Source organism: Mustela putorius, unplaced genomic scaffold (assembly GCF_011764305.1).
Source record: "Mustela putorius furo isolate JIRA1106 unplaced genomic scaffold, ASM1176430v1.1 tig00000929_pilon_pilon_pilon, whole genome shotgun sequence".
NCBI classification, from domain to species: domain Eukaryota; kingdom Metazoa; phylum Chordata; class Mammalia; order Carnivora; family Mustelidae; genus Mustela; species Mustela putorius.
Window position 1 is genome coordinate 926752 of NW_025421520.1, and position 25468 is coordinate 952219.

General features: G+C 62.7%; 1 protein-coding gene across 1 annotated transcript in view; it reads left to right on the top strand.

Annotated features, from left to right (window-relative positions):
* PTPRN2 (protein tyrosine phosphatase receptor type N2) overlaps positions 1–25468 on the top strand; it is a 612016-nt gene that overhangs the window by 251833 nt on the left and 334715 nt on the right. The window lies entirely within an intron of this gene.

Consider the following 25468-nt stretch of genomic DNA (forward strand, 5'->3'; position numbering starts at 1 on the left):
TCGGGCCTGCGGCAGCCCCCGGCCCCTGAGTGGACAAAATGACCACCTGTCGCTCCTGGCGTCCCCGGCGTCCTGGGCAGTGTGTGCTTCTGTCTGTCAGAGGCCAAGATGGTGCCAGAGGGAGCGTTGAACAGAAACAGGGATGGTCACAGCTCTGCTTCTAGAGCCCCGGGGACTCCTCCTGGCCTGGCTGGAGACCTGGAGCCTCTCCCTGCCAGCGCGGTTTGCCCGGGCTGGGGCGTGGCTCCCGTGCTCAGCCCGTGGGATGAGCCTCTGGTCTGCCATTTTCGTTGTTGCTAAGTGTTACCCGTGGGGTATCTTGGTGCCGATAGTAACTCTTCCTGGAAGTGCGGACTCCAGAGCCAGTAATTTTGGCTGCGGGTGAATCCCTTACAACATCGTACCTCCAGCAAGCTGACCGGTTCCTGCTCTGAGGAGAGTCCCAGGCTTCATGCCAGTGCCTTGTGTTACGGTGAGGCCAGAGTGCCTGGTGTAACTGGGCAAAGCTGGGCCGTGTGTCCCCCAGCCCGGAGGCCCCAGCAGGGCCTACAGACTCGGTCACCGCGCTCTCCTCTGGAAACAGGACAGGACGGTGTCGGTGGCCCGGACCGCCCTCCTCCCCTGCCGCGCCCATTCTCCCATCCAGCTGCTCTGCACAAGGGGCAATCGGCCGTATTCCAGCCCCAGTCAGGTACAGCGTCTTCCAGGCGGAGCCGTCCCAGCTGTTCTCCAAGTGGCCATTCATCCCAGGGCTGGGAAGGAACATTTTCCAGGTGGGGTCTGCTGCGACGGAGGGCAGCTGCGTCTCGGGGACAGTCCACAGCGCACACTCACCGACCGTGAGTCAGTGAAACAGAGAGACCTTCGCTTCTTTCCTTGCTCCCTCGGGAAAACGAGGTCCATCACCCCAAATCCAGCTTCTTGGGCATTTTAACGTGTTTGTGTTGTTACCAAAGTTCCGTATGCCAAGGGGGGGCCGCCGACAGGTGGACGTTTGGGTGTCCCGGCCCCCACCTTCTGGAGACCTGGCTTTGCGGCACAACAGCCTTGCGAGCTCAGAGCGGTACGAGCCGAGGGTGCCAACGGCGACACACGGGCACAGTTCCAGAAAATTAGTTCTTCTATGTTGTGAGTCGTTTCAGGCTATTCTGGATGCACTTGAGGCTGTGCAGGAAAAAGAGGACGAAAAATAACTTCGTGACTATTAGGGTTCAGCGGTCGCACGCTGCCCCGCTCCGCGTACGGGGCTGCGAGGGCGCTGGGGCCAGGAGGGACATGAAGTCACCGAGCGTGTTCAGGGAAAGGAACTCTTTGTGGTTTCCTGTTTCCCGGCGACATGGAGGCCTTGTCGCAAGCTACCGAGTGGTCCGATCCAGGAGGCCCTGCTCAAGGGTGGGGGTGCCGTGGGTGCCGGGCACCTGCTCGGGTCACTTCCTGCAGACCCCGTCACTGCGGTGCGCTCCCTCGGGGCCTGCTGGCACGTTTGAGGCCCTCGTGGGTTCCTGACTAGTGAAGGGGACACAGCCCACTGATGGGCTTCAAAGGGCTTTGCTCGCTGACCTCACGCACATGGTACAAAACCTCACGACCAGGCTTGCCGTGAACACCGCGTTGGTTCTAACCAGACGTCCGGTGTGCCCGTCGAGATGGCTGCGTGCCGCCCCTTCTCCTCTTTTGGAGCCACTTCCTCATGTCCCGTGATTCTTTCCTTGACGTCCTTCTGAATGCACGACCTCGCGTGGACACAAGGCACCAGTGAATGTGGGAAGTGAGCGGGCATGACAAGTAGGAGCTTTTGTGTCCCCGGGTGTGGAGAAGCCGCTGGCGGGATGTGTTACTGGTGAGCGTTCCCTGCCCGGGCTCACAGTCCTACCTGCACACGCGGCAGGGTGCCACGGCCGGACGTCTGGTTCCTGTCCATCCTGCTGGCCGCGGCCTCTGATCGAATCGGGCAGGACGGAGAAGTTCTTCCTACTTCACTTCCTTGGTATTCCTTGGTATATTCTTGAGTAGCATGTTTCTAGTCCATTTTTGCATTTCTCCTTTCGGAGAGCATACAGCAGCGTCATCTTTTAGAAAGCACGCTTGCCGTCCCCTGTGCAGCTGCCCCCACACCAAACCCCAAACCCTGGGCTCCCGCAACTCACTGCGGGGTGTGCCCTTGTATGTGGCCCTGCCCCCGAGATCACCTGTTCCCGCGTGGACCACCCTCTCCTGGTGCCCGAGCGCTGGGTTTTCGGGGCCCGGCTTCTGCCGGGTGGCGGCTCGACTCGCTCGCTGACCGTGTCGCTGCTGGCTGGCCGTATTGGCGGCGGTCTCCCTCTGGCCTTCGGGTCAGCCCGCTCACTCTTGTCCAAACAGAACCTCTAAGGCTTGCCCTTTGGGCACCATTCTTCCTGTCATCTTGCTGGGGAGGCAGCTCGTGCCATTTCAAACATCTCCTTATTCAAGGACGTGCTGACTTTCCCCGAGTCCTGTGGCTGCAGCCTGGCTCAGTACTCCTTTACCTGTCCAGCGTCTGTAGGAGTTGGCGCGTGTCCTCTCTGCTGTGTTGCTTCCTGCTTGTGGTTTACGCAGGGTCTGCACGCAGGAGAGCGAGGCTGTCCCTTCTAGACGCCGTCCTGGATGCCCATGCGGGGCTCATCCCTGGACCCCGAGGCCTCGAGGGCGGGTTTCGGGGGTTGGAACGCAGACTGCAGAGAGAGGTCGGCACAGCTGTGCTCCGTACACATGACGTTTGACCCCAGAGCCCCCGCGACAGGGCATGCTGCCCGGCCTCCTGGAGTCTGCGTCAAGCGGGCAGCCGTGTTCATTTCGGGAAGCATAACTGAGTCCAGCCGGGCTCTATGAGACGAGCCCGTCCGGGACACACACGCGGTCCAGCCGTCCGAGCTGCCGCTCTCGCATGAACGTCAGTGCTTCCGGCTTCCTCAGGTTCTCTGCCGGGCTCGGCACTGCGCAGGCCGTGGGCTGACGTCGGCACCGGGGGACAGCCGCCTGCCTGCGGAGCCTAGCCGGTCTTTCAGAGACATAACCCTGCGGGTCCCTCTCCAGATAAGTCTGTACAGAGTGGCTGGCCTTGGGAGGGTCTTAGGTAGGCTGGAAGGGGAGGGGAGGTTGGTCACAGGAGAGCCGGCCGGCAGAAAGGCCGAGGCAGAGTCCCCAGGGACAGAGGGTCCTGGGGACAGAGGGTGGGCACGGGCTGCGTGCTGGAATCCAAAATCAGTCCCAAATCAGGCTTTGCGTGTGGGATTGTGTCTTCGGTGTCTGCACGGAGCTCTCAGGCTTGGCCTTCCTCTGGCTGAGGGAATCCGCTCGCCTTCCTGGGGTCCCCACAGCCACGCCTACGACAGGAATCTGAACCCTGGAGGCCTCCCGGTCTGGGCAGGGGGAGGGGAGACCCCGCTGCGGCACGAGTGGCACACTCCCACCGTGTCCGTCCACCTTGGGCCGCCCGCTGGGGGACACGCCTCTGGAGCCAGCAAGCGTCCAGGGGGCTGTGTGTGTGTGTGTGTCACGGCCACATGTGGCCCAGAACCTGCCTGTGGACACTGCTTTCTGACTCAGGGTGAGACAGCCTGGTGGACCCCGTGTGGAAAGAAGTTGTCCTTTTTGGGGGAAAAATAAGCAGGGTGCCCTGGATATGTTAGAAAGGGCCCACTTGGTAGGAAGTTTGTGTTCGTGTGTGGGGGAACGAGGCACCTGTGAGAAATGAATAGAGTTGCAGAGTCACGATGTCCCGCACACTTCCCTGAAATGTAGAGTCAGAGCGTCAGACGCAGGCCGGTGTCGCTCTTGGAGCTCTCACCACCCAGATGGGGAGGCTCCGGCCAGAGCAGCCAGTGGGCTGTGCGGTGAGGGGGCAGAGCTGGGTGCTCCCGGCGGGGCGGGGGCGCACTGACCCACCCACGGCAGGAGGGCGGGCACAGGCTCGGCGGTCATTTCCAGCCGAGCTGGCCGCCGCCTGCACACCAGCCTTGCTGAGGGTCCGGTGTGTGGCCCGGGTGCTGGTTCTGCTGTTGGCCCAGTGGCTTTGGACAGTGCCAGGTGGAGGGGTCACCAGGCGTGGCCAGCCTGTAGGGCCCCAGTGGATGGGCAAGGGCCTGCCCAAGAGGTCAGTAGGGAGCGTGCGGGCAGTGGATGGCACGGGAGGGCGAGGTGGCTGCCTCAGCCTCCACCAGGCCTGTGGAACACCAGAACAAGGCCCGCGGGGAAGCTGCCCCGGGCAGGAGACAAAGGCATGGAAGCAAGAACGGAGGATACGGGTGTCCCGCGCGGGCCAGGGTGGCCGGTCGGAGGTCGGAGGCCGGAGACAGTGGGTTCAGCGTGAAGTGGAGCTCAGGACGGTCGCTGCGGCTTGTCCTCCAGTCCCACCACTCGGTGTCCTGCGCCCGTGATGGCTTGCGACGGGAGAGCTGAGCTTGTCTGACGGGACTGAGATGACACTTCAAAAGCAAAGGGTAGAAAGAGGCCTCGGACCCTTTGAACATCCTGAGAAACCTTCGTCCTGTGCAGACCAGAGACCACGAAATCATCCCCTTCGAGGCATCAGTGTGGTTAGCAGAGGCAGGCTCTGTCTCTAGAGCAGAATCAGCTCTGACACGCTTGGCTGTAACGTGCGTTTCTCACTCTGGGGACAAGAGGAGCTCTGTCCGGTCAGGGCCGCTGTCCTCGCTCCTGCCGGGCAGAAAGCCAGGGTGGGTTGGGAGGTGTCGTCCGGAGCTGCCCCAGCAGCCCAGCGGCGGGATGATGCCGGGGGGTACAAAGACACGGTTCCAGCAACTGAAGTAAACAAGTCTGCTGCCGGCCGGCACACACTGCCTTTGGGGGACATTCTGCATTGTGGAGACGTCAGGAACTTCGTGCCGGGAGGTTTGGGCACACGCTCCTCTCCGCACTGTGGCGGTGGTGACCTTCGCTTCTGCCCGTCGTCCTGCCGTCCGCGCTAAGCGGGGCGTGCAGCCTCCCTCCTGCCGTTGACAGCGTCCGTCACTCTGTGCTCCCCGGGACCCAGGGGTCCCGCGAGCCACTGTTCCTCAGGCTTCCAGGGGCTCGGCAGCTTCTGTCGGGGGCTGGAAGGGAACCAGAGCCCCACCCCTTCCGCACCCACTGGAAGGGCCTCGACCACCAGCCTGCCAGGTGGTCCTCCCGTCTGCTCCTGCCGCGGGCAAGATGTATCTGGTGGGGGATTTCTGAGGCTGGAGGGTCGGCTGTGCCATGCAGGCCACGGGTCTCGAGCTGTCCGTCTCGCTCTGCTGCTGACCGAGCTGCTGACCACGGTGCCCAGTCCGGCCTTGGCCTTCGCACGGCAGGTGGAAGTCGTCTAGTTTCATCAGCACGCGGGCTGTACGTGCGCACCGGCGTCTCGTGAGGAACGCTGTGGTGGAATCAGTGCTTTCTCCCATCTCTACGACGGGACACAGACCCCTCCAGGTGGGCTGGACACGGGGCCAGAGAAGCTGCCTGTCGCCGGGAGTGGGGTCCTGAGGCACAGTGCCCTGGCCCAGGTGCGCTCGGTCGCCACCAGGCTGTGGGGACTTGGAGAGCCTTACCTTCCAGGTCCGTGTCCGTGAGACGGGGGCGGCACCGGCTTCAGCGGCTCTGACTGCTGACGGCTTCCGGCACGGCCCTCGGCTGCGGACGCTGCTTTCCCACCGTGGGTGTTGGAGCCCAGCAGCCGCTCCCAGGACGTGACCGACGTGTGTCATCGCAGATGGTCGCGACTGCCCGCACACGAGCAGTTGATTGCGAGTCTGCCTCATGTGAGCTGTGTGCGGCCGGTCAGCTCTCCGAGCACAGCCCTCTCTTGACGACCGATGTCCCACCGTGTCCCTCACTGCCCACAGCTCTTTGTGTTTCCCCAAAGAAAATCCTCATCCAGATCAGCATCTGGGGGAGCCCGTGTCGGTGGGCCTTTACTTCAAGTGAGTGGAGAAGCGACCAGCATGGCATGACCGGACACACTGCACCGTGTGTCGGCCACGGAGCCGGCCGGACCGGCTAGGGAAGGGAGGTCGCCGCCTCGGAGACGGCCGTGCGGGTCTGAGTGGTGTGAGGGGGCACAGGTGCCTGGGTCCGCCCTCGGCCCACAGCTTTAATAGGCTCCACCGGCAGGAGACAGGGTGCAGGGCGAGGGAAACAGGAAAGGGGGCGGCCCGAGCACCTGGAAGCTGCTTCAGGGGTTGGGGAGGTGATTTGTGTGGGTCAAGGTACCCCTGGAATGTGACGTGCAGCTCGGGGCTGCTGGGGGCTGGTCGCTGTCTGTTCAGGCATGCCCCTGCTGGAAGCTCAGGTTGCAGACAGGGCGGCGTGACAGCTCGGGTGGTGTCTCTCTTCTGGCCGTGTGAGTTTCTCACGTCTTCGCATGAGACTGTTAGCTCGTGCCTACACAGGAGGTGTCTTGTTTGGAAAATGTGGCCATGGGGCTACCGGAGGCTTGTAAGGACATTGTTCAAGACAGGCTCCCAGGTGAGGAGACGGGCAGGGGTCTGGGTGTTCCCCTGCCTGCGTGCAGGGAGCGGCTCGTGGGACCTGCCGTCCAGGCACAAGCGTCCCAGCTCAGCTCCATCAGCCACTGCGCAGGCCTGGGCCTCCAGCAGGCCATCTCCAGCGCGTCAGAAGCTCCCAAACCGCAGTCCCCATGGCAACAGGGGACAGCGGAGCAGAGGTGGCTCTAGTTCAGGGTGGGCTGCCCGTCCACGCCTGGCCCCAGCACGCCTGCGCCCGATTCCCCACAAGTCCCCGGCGTGCCCGCATCGAGGCTTCGCAGCAGCTGGGTGTATGGCCTCCTCGTGGCCCCTCCGGGTCCAGTCTCTCCCTGCGCAGCCCTCAGTGCCTGTCCCTCAGTGACTCCCGGTGGGGCCCACCACAGGAGGGCCTCTTGGTGCAGGTGGCCGTCCCCACCAGCACACAGGGGCACTCAGCCCATGGATTGCCCCTGAGTTTGCTTCAGGAGGCTCCGTGGTAGGTGTGTTTCCTGCACGGCGGGCGTGTGGCACACGGGCCCTTCCAGCTGCAGAACCCATCGGCACGTGCCTGCCATGCAGGGTGCTCGGGCTGGCAAACTGTCACCGGCCGGCCCCCGGCAGCTCCTACAGATGCCGGGACTCAGACTCGGGAGAGGACCTCTTGCTGGAAGTGCAGAGGGTCCGGAAGGTGTGAGAGCCCAGAGCTGCCTGGGGCGGGGGGAACAGGCCCTGATATTTGGGACCAGCCTGAGTCTCTTTGGCGCTTGGGCGAGAAGTTCTTCTGCCCGAGATGTGTCCCCGACCGATGGTGCCGGCCAGCACCCCCGCAGAGGCTGGCTCCGTGCCCGTGGGGCGTGTTCCCGTTCATCAGCCACCTCGTCTTCCTGCCTGGGACGCTCGCCTCTGAGGGCTCTTGCTTGAAAACGAACCCGGGAGTCGATGCAGCAAGGCTGGCACCCACACGGGCCCTGGGACACCTCCCCCCAGGAAGACATGGTGACGTGTGGCAGGGCACCTTGCCCACCTGCTGTGACGGGCACGGAGGTTGTGGGCCATCAGCAGGTCAGCCATGGGGACAGAAAGGGCTCAGCTGGGGGACGTGGGACCCCTCCATGGTGGAGGTCTCCGGTGGAGCCGAGGGCGGTGCGGCTTCCTTACCTCAGCCTGGTGCGTCCGCGTGGGTGTTTGGCTGTAGGGGACCGTCAGGTGTGAGCCGGGGAGAGCCCGTTCCGGGGCCCTCAGCTCCGGCCGCTCTCCTGTGACGTGGCGGCTGGGAGGGAGGACCATGAGGGACGGGGACGTGGGTCCTGAGCCTGGGTCCCTGTCCCTGTTCTCTCCTGCTCCGAGACTTTGGGCGGTCGTTGGGTCTTGGCAAGCCCTGGGCTCCTTCGTGGTCAGGTACGGGGCCAGCAATTACACGGCGAGGTTGCGGCAGCAGCAAACGAGTTCGGACAGATTCGGTGGGAGACGCGATTCAAGCTGAAGGGCTTGTTAGTTGCTGTTGTCTTTGTGTGGCTGGACGCATAGAGGCCGAGACGTTGTGCCCGCAGGTGGTGACACAGCGTCATCCACGGGCGTTGTCCTTTAGGCCAGGGGCTAACAGCGGTATCTCGTGGCGTGGGACGTCCACGGCATACGGTGTAAAGAAGGCGGCAGCGTGCTGACCGGGTCAGACGCCCCGGTGGTGCGCCAGAACATGCAACCGCAGCTCTTCCCGCCACGGGTGGGGGACGCGTGGGCCACCGTGGCTCCCTGGACGTCTACGTGAGGGCGGGGAGAAGGAAGGAAGCCTGGGCAGCCGACGGTCAGCAGCGGCTCGCGGCGTTCACATAGCAGAAGGGCAGCGTGGGAGAGAGGCCCACCTCGGCGCCGGCGCCGCCCATGCGCGGACACGTCTGTACGGCGATGCCGGCTGCACGTAACGCGGTTTGCGCTGGGTCGGCGCTGCCGTCCGAAGCCCCGGAGAGAAGCAGGAAAGCACAGGAGCCCGTCCTAAGCAGGTGCGTTGCTACGACCCCTCCTGGGCCCGGAGCGGCGGGTCGGGACGCCCCCTCCGACCTCACAGCCACGCTGATGTCACCAGGGAACCCGCGTCCCGCCCAGCTGACGCATGCTGGAGGAGACCGTCTAGGATGAAGCTGGGCTCCACCCGGTTGGGCGGTGGTGACCGGAGCTGAGCCTTCACCGTCAAGAGTCCCCACATCCCGAGTTTCTTGACTTTTGGACCCTTTCCTCCTGGGCCCGGCCGTCGCCACCAGCAGACGCTTCCCTGCGGGGGTGGGGTTTCCCTTCTCTGGGCCAGAGAGGGGCAGCAGAGACGCCCTGTGCTGGGCTTCTGATGGCTGCGGGGACCTGGGCCGAGGGGCGGGCCCACATGGACAGCACCGGAGCAGCCCGTGTGCCCCCGCCCCACCAGGACCGCCGCCTTCCTGCTCTCTTGGACCCCAGCATTGCAGGGGAAGGCAGGGGAGCCAGAGCCCAGGGCCACTTGCTGCGCAGAGGCCTTCTGTCCAGCAAAGCCCTGCCGGCATCACCCCTGCCCACACCCCTGCACACCAGCTGCCTGCCCCGTCCTGCCCTCACACCTAAGCCCTGACCATCCTCCCTCGTCTGGGGACAGCTTACGGCGCTGATGCTCGTGGCTCTTCGGGGCTCCAGCCCTTGCCCAGTGCTGGCCTGTCCCTGCCCCATGAGCCACGCCCTGCCTCACCCCTTTTCATGGGTGGCCAGCTGCGGCCCTCGGCCCCCCAGCCTCCTGGCCCTCAGCCACGTCATCTCCTCTGTGGTTGCCTCAGCTCTCGGCTGTGGCTTTTCCCAGAGAACATTTGCAGACTCCAGTTCTAGGACAGGGGTTCGTAGGGTCCCAGCTTGTTACCTACTAGTTCTGCATGCTCTGGAGCGGGGCCCAGCAGAGCTCGGGCCCTCCCGCCAGGCGGGGTTAACGTCTGCCATCCCCACCGCCGTGCACAGACACCCCCGGAGACAGACCCACGTCTCACACGTCGTCAGACTTGCCGCCCAGCCTGGCTCTGCCCACGGCACGGAACACCATCCGTATTTGGGGTTGATGGGAGCAGTGACGTCAAGAGAAGAAAAACGTGCATTTGCACGTTTCCCCGGTTTCGTGACTCCCTGAATGGAGGTCTTCACTGAAGAGCAAGTGATGGCATTTTCATCTGTGGAGATAAAAGTTCATCCTGACCCTTCATGCCCCCGTAACACCGCCCAGACTTCTGACCCTGGCACCGCACCGGCAGCCACCCGCTTCTCTGTGGGCTGTGGGGAGAGGAGCTCCAGGACAGAGGGAAGGTGGCCTGACGCCCTCAAATTTGCGATTCTGGTCTGGCACGATGACCGCTCACCCCGTAACACTCGAGGGCGTGGAGACCGAGAACGGGCTGGAAGTCAGCTCGGTCTCTGCTGCTTGCCCGCCAGCCTCGGGGCCCCAAAACTCTCCATTTCAGGGCGGTGGGCCTGTGGTCGCCGGACTGCCCCAGGGGTCTGCTGGGTCCTGGAGCTACGCCCGGACGGGGCAGGACCTCCAGGAGGGCCGGTCACGTGAGGCTGGGACAGCTCAGGGAAACTGTTCCCAGGAGTAACCCTAACTTTGACATCTTTGTGAGGGAGAATCATTCTTGGTGTTGTCACCGCGTTTTGTGGACGTCCCACAATGCCCACTGACCACTGGCCTGCTGCTCACTGAAGGGTCGGGAGCTGTTCAGAGGTGCCTGCGGGGGCAGAAGCACCGTGTGCAGGTGCTCGGTGAGCCCCAGTGGGACGCCGGCCCTGCGTCGGGGACGTCTCTGCACCCCGGAGCCAGAGACTCGGCCGCATGCGGGGTAGACCCACAGCCCGCGGTCCCGGAGCGCGGCCCTCTGCGGCAGAGTCCGTCTGCAGCGGACCCTCCCGACCGCCGCCTGCTTGCGGACAGACGGATGGCTCTGCCCGGCGGTCCTTGGAGAAGATAAATGGAAGCACGAGTTGATGTCAGAAGGGGCTTTGAACGCAGAACGTTACAGCCCTGTGGGGGAAATCGGGGCCTGCCTGGGGTTAGAGAGTGAGCGGGCTCCGTCCCAGATGGGTTACCCTACCAGCCCGGCTGCGCGTGCCCCCTCGTCTCTCTTGTAAGGAACCTGTTCAAGAACCAAAGGCCCATGTGACTTTCTTATTCTGAAAGAGTGCCGAGAGGGACAGGAACATTCTCGTGCTCCAGGGTGGTTTCCATTCTAAATATGCCACTTACCGTTTTTTAATAGAAGTCGCATTTCTTTTATCTGTAATTAAATCTAGAATGTGTAATTTTTTTTGAAGGCCCTCATGGATGTTTGACTTTATTCTAAAAACTGAATGAGTAAAAGAATTTCCAGCTTCCGTTTGGTGAATGGTGCCACTTACATCTCCCTGCCTTGAAAACACGAACTCCCGTATACCCATGACCCGGCTGTCGGGCTGTGTGGCTGCCACCGCGCTCCCTCCAGCCTGGCACAGCCCTGCCTGTCTCTCTGACCTCACTGGCCCCACGGCCCGCAGCCTCCGGGCCCCTGCTGTGCTGAGCATACACGTACCTTGCACCCAAGCGCTGTGGGCGCTGGAGGCCTGCGACCCCAGGGCTGGTTTGCGTCGTCATTCCTGCAGGCGGGCCCTCTGTAGACCTGGCGGGCTCCACCATGACCTTCCATCCTTGGTTCTGTGATGGAGAAACGCTTGTGGGAAAACACGCCTGCGGCTGATGAGGGCGATTCTCCTGGTCTTCCATCCAGAAGGCCCCATCCTGGCTCTTGGGGCTGGAAGCAGGATAGAGGCTGGTGCCCTGTGGAACCATGGACTCAGCCACTAGAGGGTAGGAATGGCCTACCTGCCGTGCATTCCTTTTCACCCAGGCTGCCAGGAGGCTCGTCTCTGCACTGTGGGCCCCTCAGGAGCATCTCTCCCCCAGGAGGATGTCTCCGGTGGTACCGTGTCCTCTGTCGCACCCTGTCCTATGCCTGTTGCATGGACCCTGTCATCCGTCACACCATGTTGTATCCTGCCCCAGCTCCCCTTCCCTTCCCATGCTTTCTTCTCTAGCCCCTGCTCTGCGTGAAGCGAAGTCTCTGTGTCACGTGTGAGTTCCTACGTGAGCTGCTCTGTGCCCCCGTCTCCACTCTGTGACCCTGTGTTCCCAGGGATGCCAGATAACCGGGTGGGTCTGTGACACATTCATGTGACGTGTACAGAGAGTGGACGGAAGTTCCCTTCCGGCACCGGCTGGGGACAGTGTGATTGAGCCAGTGGTCCGGCTGGTCATCGGAGCGCGGGCCTTTCTCTTCCAACCCCTACCAGCAGCAAATGTCCCAATGGCCCTCACAGATGAACTTCCAGAAGTGGCTGAAATCAAGAATTCCAGGTTGTGGAGAAGAAGACAGGACCCTGAAAAAGAGCAAGGGTTGTTCCTAGAAAGATGGAGCCATTGGCGCCCTCAAATGCAGCGTCTCTCTGTGTAGATGGTGCTGTCTGTGTGGACGGCTCCCTCTGTGTGGACGGTGCTCTCTGTGTGGACGGCTCTCTCTGTGTAGACAGCGAGCTCTCTGTGTGGACGGCTCTCTCTGTGTAGACGGTGCTCTCTGTGTGGGCGGCTCTCTCTCAGATGCTTTACAGAGAGAAGCATGGTGGGCGTTCATCCTGGGACAGTCCTGGCAGTACCAGTCACCATGGGTCGGTGCCTTCCTGCTCCCTGGTCCTCCGGAAGGTGCTGTCTCCTCCCTCTCCTGGAGCACTAGGCCCGGACAGGCACACACAAGCCCACGTTAAGGCGGAAGCCCCCGCTCCTGTCCTTCCAGGTCTGCTGGGCCTCTTGCCCTGTGGTTGGGGAGGGGGCCTGGGAGGGATGAGGACCCGGACCACTGGCAGGTGCTGGGCCCACACCGGCCCATTGGGTGCAAGTTGCGTGGTGGAGCTTGGTCGGGAGCACCCACTGCTTGTCCCCGTGAGTCCGGGGCAGAATGAGGCGGAGCCCATTGCCTGTGGTCCCACCACTGCCCCCGGCCCGTGGCCTCAGCTTCTCAGCTTTCTTCCGGGAGCCTTGTCTGGTCACTGGGATGGCCCGGGCTCAGGTGCCCGGGCTCCGAGCTCTCATGTGTCTTCAGATTGGGTGTGAGGTGAGCCAGGTTAAACTGAACTTTCCTCATGCGTCTGTTTTCCACTGGACTGTGCAGAACTGACCCCCATGTTCTGCCTTCCTGTGCTGTGAGGGGGCTCACGCTCTGCTTGGAGGCAGGAGCCTGCCTGTGGCCGGCGTGCACACACATTTGCAATGCCACCGTCCCCGGAGACACTGCCCGTTGGTGGCCCCGGGAATGCAGAGCACAGGGGCTGAGATACGGGAGCTGCTCCCGAGGGCCCGGCGTGTGCGCCCAGAGCTGCGGGTGCAGCACGTCGGCTGCGGTGAACAGTGGTCCGCAGGGAATCCGCACAGATGGGGCACTCGTTTGCGGAGGGCGGCAGGTGGAGTGTGTTTTTGATTTGTACCTAACCCGCCCCAGAGGGCCTGCGGGGTCTTAGCCTGAGCAGCGGAGCTGAGTGTGCAGGTGTGCAGGTGTTTGTGCACATGTGTGTGGTGCCGGGACAGGTGTGCCGGCCTGTTTGATGTGTGCTTGTGCATGAGTGTACGTCCCGTGTGTGCACAGATGTGTCTGCGATGTGTTTACTGTGTCTTGTGTGGACAGGTAAGCACATGTAGCATGTATGTGGTCAGTCCTGTGTGTGTGTGTGTGTGTGTGTGTGCTGGGTGTGTGTGTGCGTGTGCTGGGTGTGTGTGCGCGCAGGTGTGTGCTGCGCGTCTGAGGATGCAGATCGGCCGTTAGCTAACTAGGTGCTGAGGGACGTTGTGCTGACCCTGGGAGCAGCCCGGGTGCCCCCAGCCCTGACAGGTCCTGACGGTGCCTGAGGAGGCAGCAGCCTCCGTCTGCGCGTCATGCTGCATCCCAGCCCCAAGGAGCCGGTGGCTGCGGCCCAGGCTGAGTCAGGCGGCAACTCTGATCCCTATTCTGGTTCTCCTAGAGTGTCTTTCGGGAACCCCACTTTCCCCATGCACAAGGTCAGGTCCGCACCCCTCCCTGGAAGGGTGAGGTCGCTGTGCCATTGCTCCAGGGCTGCTCTGGTGCTGGAAGCTGGTTCAGGGCCTGAATTTCCGCAGCTGGACCAGGCGCTCAGGCTCCATGGACTCTGGCTTTCTCGCTGAAGCACTGACGGTGTTCTGGTGTTTCTGAGTTCGTGGCTGCTGCACGAAGGGCCACATCCCTGGCTCTTTGGCACTTGCTGTGGTCCAGCAGTTGGACGCTTCCCGGGAGCAGACAGGTCTGCGCTGTTAGCTGCACTCAGAGTGGCTCAGGTGACAGTAACGTCAGTGTTTCAGTGGGAGAACTGCCTCTTTCGGACCCACTGCCGGGTCCTTCCACGCTGCACCGAGCGGCCCCAGGTCGTGGCTGGAGGTCACGGTGCTGGTGAGGAAGGAGCCCTTGGCCATAATGCCATGCACCGCTCTTCTAACCACATGCAGTGGCTCCGACCATGGAAACCTCCCCTCCATGGCCTCCTCTGGGTCCGCAGCCAAAACGTTCTCTGGAAACCCCGCGGACGGGGGCCTCTGAGCTCCCACTGTTGCGTGGCAGCTGTGGCACTGTTGCGTGGCAGCTGTGGCACGGTCTGCCCTCCCCTTGAAGCGGCTTCGGCCTGGAAAAGATGAGCTCCGTGGGCCGCTTCTGCAGAGGCTCATGCGTGGCAGCCCACTCCCACAGGACACGCGGTGGCCACGGTGAGCGTGTGGAGAGCCGCCCTTGGCTTCGTCCCGTGGTGACCCAGGTGCCCCTTGTTTCTCAGCGTCAGTCGCCTGTGCGTGCACCGCGGCAGAGGCAGGTGCACATCTCTAAGCGGAGCCGGGGGGCTGGTTCTGTCCTTTCACTTTGCGATGTGGCTGTAGTCGGGCCTGACTGAGGAGCGGGCACAGTGGCCTGTCCCGGCCCAAAAGTGAGCCCGTGGCAGCTCATGGCGCCCGGACGTGGGCTTTGTCCCCCAGTGACGTCAGGAACGTCAGGCCACAGAGGCCATGAGGCGGTGCAGTTTGGAAGCAGGAGGCCGGAGCTCAGGTCCCGGCGTTGCTCCACCACGAGGCTGACACGGCTTCTCCCCACGCCACTCACACGGATGTGACAACGATGCTCGGGCCGTGTCCGGCAGCTGGGCTCATGGGAGTGACGACTGGGGTTACCGCCCGTCGTGGGTGGAATGCTGTCCCCGAGCCACGTCCAGGTCCCAACCCCAGGCCCAGAGACGCAACCCTACTTGGAGAGAAGGACCCTGTAGATGTCGTCACATCGAGGTGGGTCGTGGGGGTCGGGTTGGGGCCTGGTCATGGAGAGGGAGCCGCCCCGTGAGGACAGAGACCCATGGGCTAAGCCGCATCACGGGGGGGCAGAGAAGGGGGAAGGCTGGTGGGCAGATGGCAGGAGCTAGCCGTGGCAGGAAGGTCCCCCCCGAGCTCCCGAGGGAGCGTGGCGGGAGTGTGTGTGTCCGGAGCCGCGTGGGCTGTGTGCTCACGGAGACCGTCCGCAGCAGCACCGGCTCCGGGATGAGCCCGGTCAGCCTGAAGCGGGGACGCGGAGCTGTCCGGCGCAGTGGGCTGTGGTCTCATCCCTGTAACCGGCTCCTGGTTGGTTATGGAGAAAACCCTGACATGCCGCCCTGTAGGTCTGTGAGACTGAAACTTTCTGCCGAGAAAGGCTTGTTGCTTAGTTGTGGACGAGGCCAGTGGGGCCCATGGGACCTCGGGGCATGTCCTGCCCACAAGGAGTGGGACCACAGCCCCTCCGTGGGCCGCCAGAGAGACGTCCATCTGCCCTGCCCGGCGCTGCTCCCGTGTCAGCTGAGCTCGGCGTCGGGGTTTCCTGCCGTCGGTCACAGGGAGCGCTCACACGTGTGCTCGCTTGGCAGGGATGCTGTGTGGACAGAAGTCTTCCCGAGCTGCCCGGTCAGGGGTATCGAGCAGGGCGGGCCGAGTGTCCGTTCACAGGCAGCATGGCCGGGACGAGCCCCGGGCCCCACCCCTGCCTCGGGTCCCCTCTGCTCCGCCACGACGACTGCCCTTGGCAGCTGCCTTTCTTGTCTGGCCTCTGTTTTCCCCACCACCGTTCCCGGAACCCCAGAGAGTGGGGAAGAGGAGATCCGCTGGCTCTGGCTGCGCTGCGTCGAGCCTGGAGCCTGGCCGCCGGCACCGTGCGGGGCAGGGAAACCCTCCCACTCACCTCTGTCTTCCTCGTGCTCCAGTTCCGGCACGGACAGCAGGACAGCCCAGGTGTAGGAACCGTGACGCCACCGCAGGCCTGGCCTGGTCCATGCTGCTGTGTGGTCTTGGGCAAGCGACAGGCACTCTGGGCCGCAGCGTGAGTGAGAGGCCGGCCCCGGGACGCGGGAGTAGAGAGTAAATGAGGCGTCGGGGGCTCAGTGCCAGGCCCGGTGGCCGTGCGACGCGGAAACCGGCTACTGCGGTCACCCCAGCCTCGGCCACCCTGCCCCACCCCAGGCCCTGTCCGCCCCCTCAGCAGATGTTGACTGGGCCCCCACGTCGGAACAGACTTTGTATGAGCTGCAGGCAACCTGCCACCTGCCGCCCTGCCCTTCTGGGCTCGGGGTCTCGGGGATGTCCATGCACACACGTGTAAGGAGCAGAGGGGAGCAGGACAGGCCCGGGACCCAGCGGCGGGTGTGGGAACACACCCTTGACAGCACGAAGGCTGTGCCCAGAGGGAGGCGTGCGGGCACCGGGCACCTGTACTGTAGCCTGGGGGACGGACACGGCGGGTGGGTCCGTGACCGTTTCTTGTTCTTCACCTGAGTTAGGAGCTGGAGTGGCAAACGGGGGGTAGTGGCGGCAATTCCTGTGCCCACAGGCACCAACGGGAGCAGGTGGACCCTGGCCAGAGCCAGCCTCAAGATGGTGGGCACGGAGTGGGTCCCCGGGGAGGCAGCCGTCCCGTCGTGGCCACTGCGTCCATCTGTGGCTCGTCTTTGCTTGTGAGGTTTACAAACTATAAGGATACTCCGTGTCAGGTACGTGTGCCCCCCTGACTGTTGGGCTGGCACTTAGCAGAGGCCTGTGACCCCAGCATCTTTCCCAGAAGACTCTCCTGTCCCTGGCTCTGTGCACGTCAGGCAAGTGTCCTTCTCTTCACTTGAGCAAACACTGAGCAGTGAATAATTAGAGGGGAAGCTCCGTGATGATCCAGGCGTGTTAATGAAGTGACAGCCGTCCGCTGAACTCTTGGTTCGGTCACAGTCGGGCACACTGGAAGCCCCTGCAGATTAAAAATACAGCCGGCAGAGTCCAAGCGGGTTAGCAGGGTCACCGCAGAGTCAGGCGCACAGGAGGCCCATGAGGCAGAACCTTCCCCATGAGGAGGTAGTTGTGTGAGAACTGACCTGAGATTCGGCCAGTAAAGGGTTAGTTGGAAATGTCCCCTAGCTGACCCCAGAGACCCTTAGAAGGGTTTAAAGGCGACCCAGCCCTGGGCACATGGCAAAAACTTGGTTCTGTTGAAAAGGAACATAAGAGTGGCTTACAAAGCAGTGGCTGGATGGTGGGCGGGCAGAGCACATGCTTCCCAGGACCCCTGGGCGCAGCTGAGGTCCTCTAACTGGCCGTGGGACGGGCATCGCGCCGTCACACACAGAAGTGGTGGTTGGTGGGGTGTGCCGTGTCTTGCAGAGCGTCTGTTAAGGAGACCTCCCGGGGTCTGGGGCCGTGACTGCCTTCGGGGCGGTGATGAGCAGGTGGAGGGAGCAAAGCCGTGCGGTGTGGGAGGGCGTTGCCGCCGAGGCAGGCAGGCCAGAGTGCGGGACTGGGGGCTGTTGGAAAGCTTGGCTGGCGGTGCCCATCCTCCGTGGGCAGCCAGAGGGCGGACGGGGTGGAGAAACCAGGGAGAATGAGCGCTGGGCTGTGGGGCTCGGAGCCTGGGCGCAGGCAGGAGGGACAGTGATGGGGTGGGGGGAGCACGGTGAGGGCAAAGTCGGGGAGGAGCGGCTGGCTCCGTCCACATGAAGACAAGGAAGCAGCGACGGACCCATGGGTGGGACGGGATGGGGCCGTGGTGTCCGCCGCAGAGCCTGGTCTGGGGCAGACGGTGTGGAGCCCCGTGCCGCCCGCGGACACACCCGACGGTCCAGGAGGTGTGGGGCCACCCCATGGCCGGGCCTGCTCAGAGGCCGCAGAAGGCATCGGAAGCATTTGCTGGACGAATGCTGCATCGTGGGAGAGACATGTGTTTGCCCTGGACCGCCCCTCCCCCCCCGCGAATGCAGGTCCGGTGGGGTTTCCTCCTCCCTCACAACGTCCCCGACCCCCGCGGAGGTGACCCCAGGCCCTCTTGGCGTACCGAGTCCGACCCTCGGGGTACGGGTCCATGCTGGCTTCGTTTGTAGGAGCCAGGCCCACCCTGTCACATGCCCAGGAAAGGTCCAGGGGGTGCCTGAGGGCAGCGCCATGTCATCCCCCGTGGCCACCTCCATGTCACGTGTCCCCAGCAGCCGGATTCCGAAGGGGGGCGCGCCGGCTTCCACGCCGGCTCTGCGGTGTCCCCAGATCTTCCTCAGCCGAAACACTACTCACACGACCGGAAGCTTACACTCAGCTTTCTGGAACTCGCTGTTACGTTTAAGCGCTTTTCTCTTACCACATAATCCGAGTGTCTTGAATGACTTACGACAAGACACACTAAGAGAGTTTGTTTCCTGCCATGTCCTGCTCGTCCCGCATAGAGCTCCCGTGTGCGGCGGCCCCGAGCCCGCCCCGTCCCGCACTCTCCGCACACATCCCACAGCCAAGCTTCTGCACCGATGCCGCACCGCGAGGAGAGGCAGGGCCTCCCCGTCTCCCGAACTCGTCCAGCGGAGCCCCAGATGGAGCCGCGGCAGCCGCTCTGAGCCCCGGGGCACCATTCAGACGGTTCCTCATGGGGCATCTGCCCCCGCCACGAGCTTTTCCAAACCGTCACTGGTGTGAAGCCCGTCCCTGTCTCGTACCTCGTGCTCTCTGAGATGCCCCACAAGCCACCACACCCCTCCCCAGCTACAAACCCCTTTCTGAGTCAGTTTATGGAAATCACTTCCACTGGCCTTGTTCATGGTTGAAAGAGTAACCTGCTCCCGAGTCGGCGATGGCAAAAAGACAGAGCTGTGTGTGTGATGGGTGAGGCGCTCCGGGGGTGCTCAGAGGCAGGCGTGAGTGGGGCCAGATGGCACAAGGGGGCAGGGGTGTGAGTCAGGTGGACACAGGTGCATCTCAGGCCCTCTCGGCCCACACCCTGTGTCCTTGCTGGCAGCAGCCTGGGTACACATGGCCCCACGGGGACATGGTGGCTCGAGAGGGCAGCGTGGCTGGCCAACTGTGCTGCTGCGACAGGCTCCCCCAGAAGGCCCCCACGTGTGGCTGAGAAGGGACAGTGCCCACCCCTGGGATGACAAAGACCCAAGGCTGCCCCCAGGAAGCATTTCTGGCCGTGAATTTCTGAACCAAACGTCACCAAATTTGTTATTTAGAAAACTGTCCCCCAAATCAACCACAAAACCCGGGGTCGTTGCTTTTAGAGGACTTCAGGGAAGGCTTTCCGTCAACGCTCACGATCTCATTTTCATCCTTGGGGTTTTGCTCCGTTCTGAAAAGAATGCCAGAAGCCAAGGAACAAACGAACGACATCAAACGAGATCACTTACGATAAGAAAATGTTATGCATAATAAACATTAGCACGTGTTTAACAAAGAAATTTCCTCCAGTGGAAGTAATTCCCGTGTCAACTCAATCCTGCTAAGATCTCTTTGAAACAGTCTCGGCTTTAGTGCCCAGGGACCCTTCCCGGATCAGAGGCCGAATTTCCGTCCCCTGATGAGCTCATCGGATGGGACAGCCCCGGCGCGGACGGGGAGTCTCCCGTCAGGAGCTTCATCGGAGACAAAGAGGCGAACGTCTGTGCCCCCCCCACCCCCCGACGCAGGAGGTACACCAGCTCCTTCCCGGCCTCCGTGTCTGCCTGGTGATCCTCGCAGTTTCAGACGCGATCGCTTCCGTTCCGAGCCGGCCTGGCCTGCGAAGCTGCGTGCGGACGCCTGGCAGCCCGGTCGGTCTGTTTAAGTTCGGCGTGTTTTGACATGTAAATTTACATGAGGCATATTTAATCAGTCACAATGATATGCTAATTGGATTCATCTGTGAACTGAATAAAAAGCACATTTGGAGAGAAATGAAGTGCACTTACTACCAGCTGAGGCACACTGTGACCAGCGTGACGCACCACCGAAATGCCAGAGGACAAAGGGGCCAGGTACGCGGTGGGGCAGACGCGACGGCCCGCGCGCCACGGAGCTCTTCTAGCTGCGCGCCGCATGTGCGTGGCTGCTGCCACGGGCCTGTCTTCCTCTCTGGGCCGACCCTCGAGAGCTCTCGGGACTCCACACACCAGAGAAAGCGGTAGATCCATGATGAGTGTGTGAGTGTGCACGTGTGAGCACACGTGAGTGTGAGCGTGGACGTGTTTGAGGGTGTGGATGCGTGTGCGTGTGTGTGCAGAGGCACGTGTGTGAACACACCTGAGTGTACAAGCATGTGCGTCCACATGTGAGCCTGGTGTGTGCGCGAGTGTGTAGCTGTGCAGTGTGAGTGCAGGCGTGTGCGTGTGAACACAGCGTGGACGTGTGGAGGTAAGTAGAGGCGTATGCAAGTGTGGAGGCGTGTGTGAGTGTGCAAGCGTGTGTGAGCCTGCAGAGTGTGGGAGTGAGTGAGCCCCAGTGACCTGTGCGAGCTGCTATGTGAGTGCTTGTGGGTGTGAGTGTGTGTGTGTGCGGCGCGAGGTGGCGCTTCCTTCCGGCCGGCCCCGAGTCAGCCGCAGCCTAGGGCCTCTGTGGGGGTAGAACTCAGACCGGGCAGTCCGGCGCCCCTCCTGTGTGCTCTCCCATGGGCACAGATGCCGGGGCTCCAGGATCTCCACCGGGCTCAGCCTCCAGGTAGGCTGGTGCAGGGCCGGAGTCTGGGGACTCCCTGCCCTCCCCCACACCCTCAATGCACATGGCGGCTGCCCTGGTTCTCTGGTTGGCACACCTCACCTTCATGGCCTGGGGTCAGAAACCAGCAAAGGGAGGCAAAGCGCGAGCTCGTCTGGGTCTGTGGCCCCCGCGGCCCCACCAGCGTCTTAGGGGCCTTCAGCCCTTCTCATCACGTGTTTGCTCATTCGTGCTCTGTGCGTGGCACGGGCAGAGTCTTCTTGTGCTCTTGTGGCTAGGGACGGACTTTGGAAGTCCAGCGGCCACTCCGCGTGAGGCCGTGGGCGTGAGTGGCCGGTCCGGTGCAGCTGCATGGGGACAGGGCTGGCCGCAGGCTCCGTGTCTCCGGTGTCCTCCTGTGTGAACGTGACGGGGCAGGGATGGATAGATTTTCCTCCTCAGGACACAGGCCTGTGGGGAGCCGGGGAAAAGGATCTTCAAGGCAGGGGTGGGGGAGGGTGGTGGATCCGCCCCAGCTCAGCCCTCAGGGGGAGGGTCCCATCCTAGGACAGCCCCCTGGCATGGCAGTGCCACCTGTACCTGCAGAAGGCTGGGGACCGCACAGAGAGCCTGTGGCACGTGGCTCTCAGAGCCCTCAGGAGGGAGGAGTCAGGATTGTTGCTGGCACCCTCTGGGTTCTCTGTGAATTACTGGAGGACTTCCTGGAGGCAGCCGGGTTGAGCCCTGAGGTCACAGTCGCCATCAACTTGCTGCTGCTGGTTAGGCTGCAGGATGCTGAGCTCAGGAGTCGGTAACGGAAACAGTGTCCCCAAGTGCTCACGACCCTGACTCAGTAAATGGCGTATCCTGTGAATTACGGTGTTTTTGGTCCTAAGAGAATGGAGAAATCAAACACTCGTTGCTGTTAAAGCAGCCCACGAAAGTCTGCATCTATCGAACGGTTGTACTCTTTTCAACGTGATTCTGTCAACAGAGTTTTATGTGGAACCTGTCTGAGGCCGCGGAAGGAGTGCTTTGGCTTGGGCACATCTTTGCGAAACGCGCTCGTTTTACAAGTCGGGGTGCCGACCGCTCGGCTCTTTCTTTATTTTAGGGCTGACAAGAGGAGATGGTTAACGATGGGGGACGTGAGCCCGGGCACCCCCTCTTTAAGCCCTGCCGGCACAACGGTAGCCAAGCCATGATTACTGAGTAGCCGGCGTCTACCAGGCGGCATTCTTTGAGACGAGCCAAGGGTCAGCCTCCAGCTTGGTGTGGGAACCACGAAGTTGGCCGAGCTCCCTGGGGAGCTTCGGAGTCTGCAGAGGGTCCACGGGAGCGAGTCCTGGCTTCGGGCCTGCGGAGTCTAGAGGAGGGAGTAGGAGGCAGGGCAGGGGAAGGCAGCCCGGGAGCAGGACCCACCCAGAGTAGGCAGCGAGGGCAGGGATCCCCCACCACAGTGCCCGGGGTCGTCAGGGCCAGCGGCCGCGGATGGAGGGGCTTGGCGGAGGGCAGGGGGCGGGCAGAGCAGCTCCGTTCTCTGGAGGCGCGGAGTGATGTCGCCGGGAGGCAGTGGGACAAAAGGCTGCTGAAGGGGATGGTGCGATGCAGCAGCAGGTCTGGACGGCCGACGGGGTCCGTGGGGCTTTGCCTTCCGAGACCTGAGCCGGTGACCGTCTACTCCTCTCTGCGCACCCTTCCTCCCCGGGAATGGTAGGAACGGTGGCCCCCAGGCACGGCGCCTGCCGTGCGACACCAGCTTGGACACGTCAGCTGCCCTATCTGCACAAGCAAAGACCTCATTCACGCGGTTCCCCAGAAATGGAGGAGCGACTGCCCAGTCCCGTGCAGAGCGAAGCACAGAGGTTTCCATCCAGGGACCCAGCCTCAGAGGGCGGAGGCAAGGGTGCTGGTCTCGTCACTCCCCTGTGACTCCTGTGCCTACGAATGAACGTTCGAGGCTGCAGAGCCCTGGCACGCTGCCCTGCCACTACGAGAACGTGGGTCTGAGGAAACCAGGACAGGCAGGAGAGACCTGGGGACGTGCAGAGGGAGGGGCTGTTCTCCTGCAGGTCTGTGCGGCCGCAACAGAAGACCCCGCAAGGGTCCACAGCCGCAGCGCTCACACGTTATGGGTTGGACAGGCATGGCGTCCCCAGCATTCCGCTATGCGTCCAAAAAAAAAATCAAAGAATGGAGTCTAACCGTGTGCGCATGTGTGTGCGTGTGTGTGTGTGCGTGCAGGTGTGTATGTGTGTGTACATGCCCACATTCAGGGACCCGCACGCCTATGGGATTATTAGTTTTTACACGTGTGTTTTTAGGAGGAAAACGTCCTCGTGAGAGAGGTCTGTGTGCTGCTCCGGCCGCCGTCCTCTCGGCCCGTGTGCTGCTCCGGCCGCCGTCCTCTCGGCCCGTGTGCTGCTCCGGCCGCCGTCCACGTCTGCCCGTCCTTTCGGTCCCTGTTACTGCCCCGTCCCGCCACCCCGCTTCATACCCGACGAGTGTCTGCTCCACATGTGTCCCAATGCCAGGTCTCTGTGCACCGCCGCAGCCTGACTTTCCGAAGTGCCACTTGGGTCAGGAAACTCCAGGTCACCCCACTGCTGCGCCTTGGCCATCGGTCTGTCTGTCCAGTCCTTGGCACCAGCTACACGCTGTTGGGTCTGTAGTTCTGTCACGGTGCCCACACCACTGTGCCCATAGATGGGGCCCTGCCAGCCCTTCCCTGTGTGTGTCCCTCCTTTTCTTCCTTGATCAAAGCCCACCTGTGGGAGGGAAAGGAAACGAACCACCGGCCTTGGCTCATCTTGTCAGTAGCTGCGGCGTGTGCTTGCCTGCTCGGGTCTGACTCCCACGGCCGGAACTGTGCCGCAGCTAAGCCGTGTCTCAGGGATGGCGTCCCTCTGTGTCCCCTGGAGAGGGTGCCCACGTGTGTGAGGTACACTCTGTGTGGGGCGGGCACCCAGCTGACACTGGGGAGCAGGTGCCTTCTCGTGGGACGGTAGCGCACCCGGAGGCTCCAGGCAGCAGGGCGAGAGCCGGCCTCCCCAGGACGTCGGCAGCTCCCTTCCTTGTCACTGGTCTGCCTCCCGCCCCTCCGCTCTGATCTGGAAGGATTAAGGTTAAATTAAAAAGAAGCACGTGATGGATTTAGACGGACCTCTTGGCAAGCGTGTGGGGCTGGCACGGAGCTGGGGCACAGCCCGGGAGGGAGGAGGAGGTGTCTGAGGGATGGCGGCTAAGAAGGGCGATCCCCCGTCCCGAGATGGGGGTCCAGGAGATGGGGGTCCAGGAGAAGGGCGATCCCCCGTCCTGAGATGGGGGTCCAGGAGATGGGGGTCCAGGAGAAGGGCGATCCCCCGTCCCGAAATGAGGGTCCAGGAGATGGGGGTCCAGGAGAAGGGCGATCCCCCGTCCCGAGATGGGGGTCCAGGAGACATGCTGTAGGAGACCAGGCGCGTCTCCACACATCTTCCCTCCGTGCCAACGAGGTTGCTCCGGCAGCCCCTGCATGCCCTCCACCCTGGAGTGTCGGCTGCAACACTCTGCTGGGAGAATGTGCCGCAGGAGGACGTCACGGACCAGCACGAGGTCTCCAAGGGCAGCGCGCCGGGACAGGCAGTGCCAGGGCTCCAGGACCCAGCACTTCCTCCGGGGGGGGGGGGGGGGTGGTCACTGGCCAGCCGGCAGCTGCTCGTGAGCCCTTTGCTCTCCTGAGTGCTCGGGCTCCCAACGATGCGACGGAAGATTTCACCGCGTCATCTCTGAAGTGTCTTCCCCTCAGCGGAGCCTAGGGAGCACCGGCCGGGCCCGCAAGCCGCCTGCGCCTCCCCCAGCTTCCCTTCGGTCGTGTGCCCTGCTCCGTGTGTCTTCTCACCGCTGCGATCCCAGGAACGCAGCGCTGGCCAGCTGCCCGCGGAGCTGGGATGCTGCCAACAGCCTTGCCCTGGGAGCCACGGGCTTCACACGGGGAGTGAAGGGCTGCAAACCTCACGAGTGTAAACATCTTTCCAGTTCTCATTTTTATGATAAAAAGCATTTCATTCTCCGGCCTTTTGGAGCCTCCTGGCATAGGGACGAGCTAAACTTTCCTTTCTCACAACTGTCTCTGCCAGACACCATCGTAGCGACACTGCACGTGGCGGACGTTCCCCCGAAGCCTGGCCTCTTCCAGCCGAAGCAGCCCCAGGTCTCCTCTGTGCGTGGCCCTTGGGATTTGAGGCGTAAGCCCCCGGTCAGAGTGGGACACACACACACACACACAGGGGTGAGCTCAGCGCCCGTTTGATGGGTAGAACCTAGTTTTGTACTTAAAAGTACAGGAAGTTATTTACAGAAACATAAGAGCGGCGAGCAGTCCGAATCCCAGCTCTGTCCAGGCAATTGCTGTGTCCCGCTCCACGCGCTCGTGGCCACGGTTCGCTGCTCACGGTCATTCTGGCTCTGAACCGTCTCAGAGTGGCTTCTAGGCGCCCTTCTGGGGAGCTGTCATCCCTGAGGTACACCCCTCGGTGCTGCCTCGTGGTTAGGCTGAACGTCTTGGGGCTCGTGTGCCAGAGAGCACGTCTCATCCAAGCCGCCCCGACGCCCCTGCTGGGGACTCGTATGGTCGTCTCAGTGGTGGCTGCCGTCCCGGTGTCACGACCTCCTCCCCTGCTGCTGTCCCCGGCACACGGGCTCGCGGCTGGATTTGGTGTGCCGGCAGTGTCACCGGGACTTGGGGTCCGGAGCCCCGGCTCTGCCCACGGCTCTGAGCCATGTCTTTGCTCCTCCTGCCGCAGCTGCCCTGTCTGATCCCCTCACAGGGGCTCTTTCTTTGGGGGTGCGAGTAATTGAGAATGGGCCCCAGAGTAGTCCGTGTTTAGTAGGCACACGAAGGACGTGTGCGTCGGAATGCTGCCTTTTGTTAACCTCTGCGGAGGCAGAGAGTCTGAAGGGAGAGAAGGAGCAGGAGTCCGACGGGGGCAGAGTAGCTGAGAAGCAGGCCCCGCTCTGT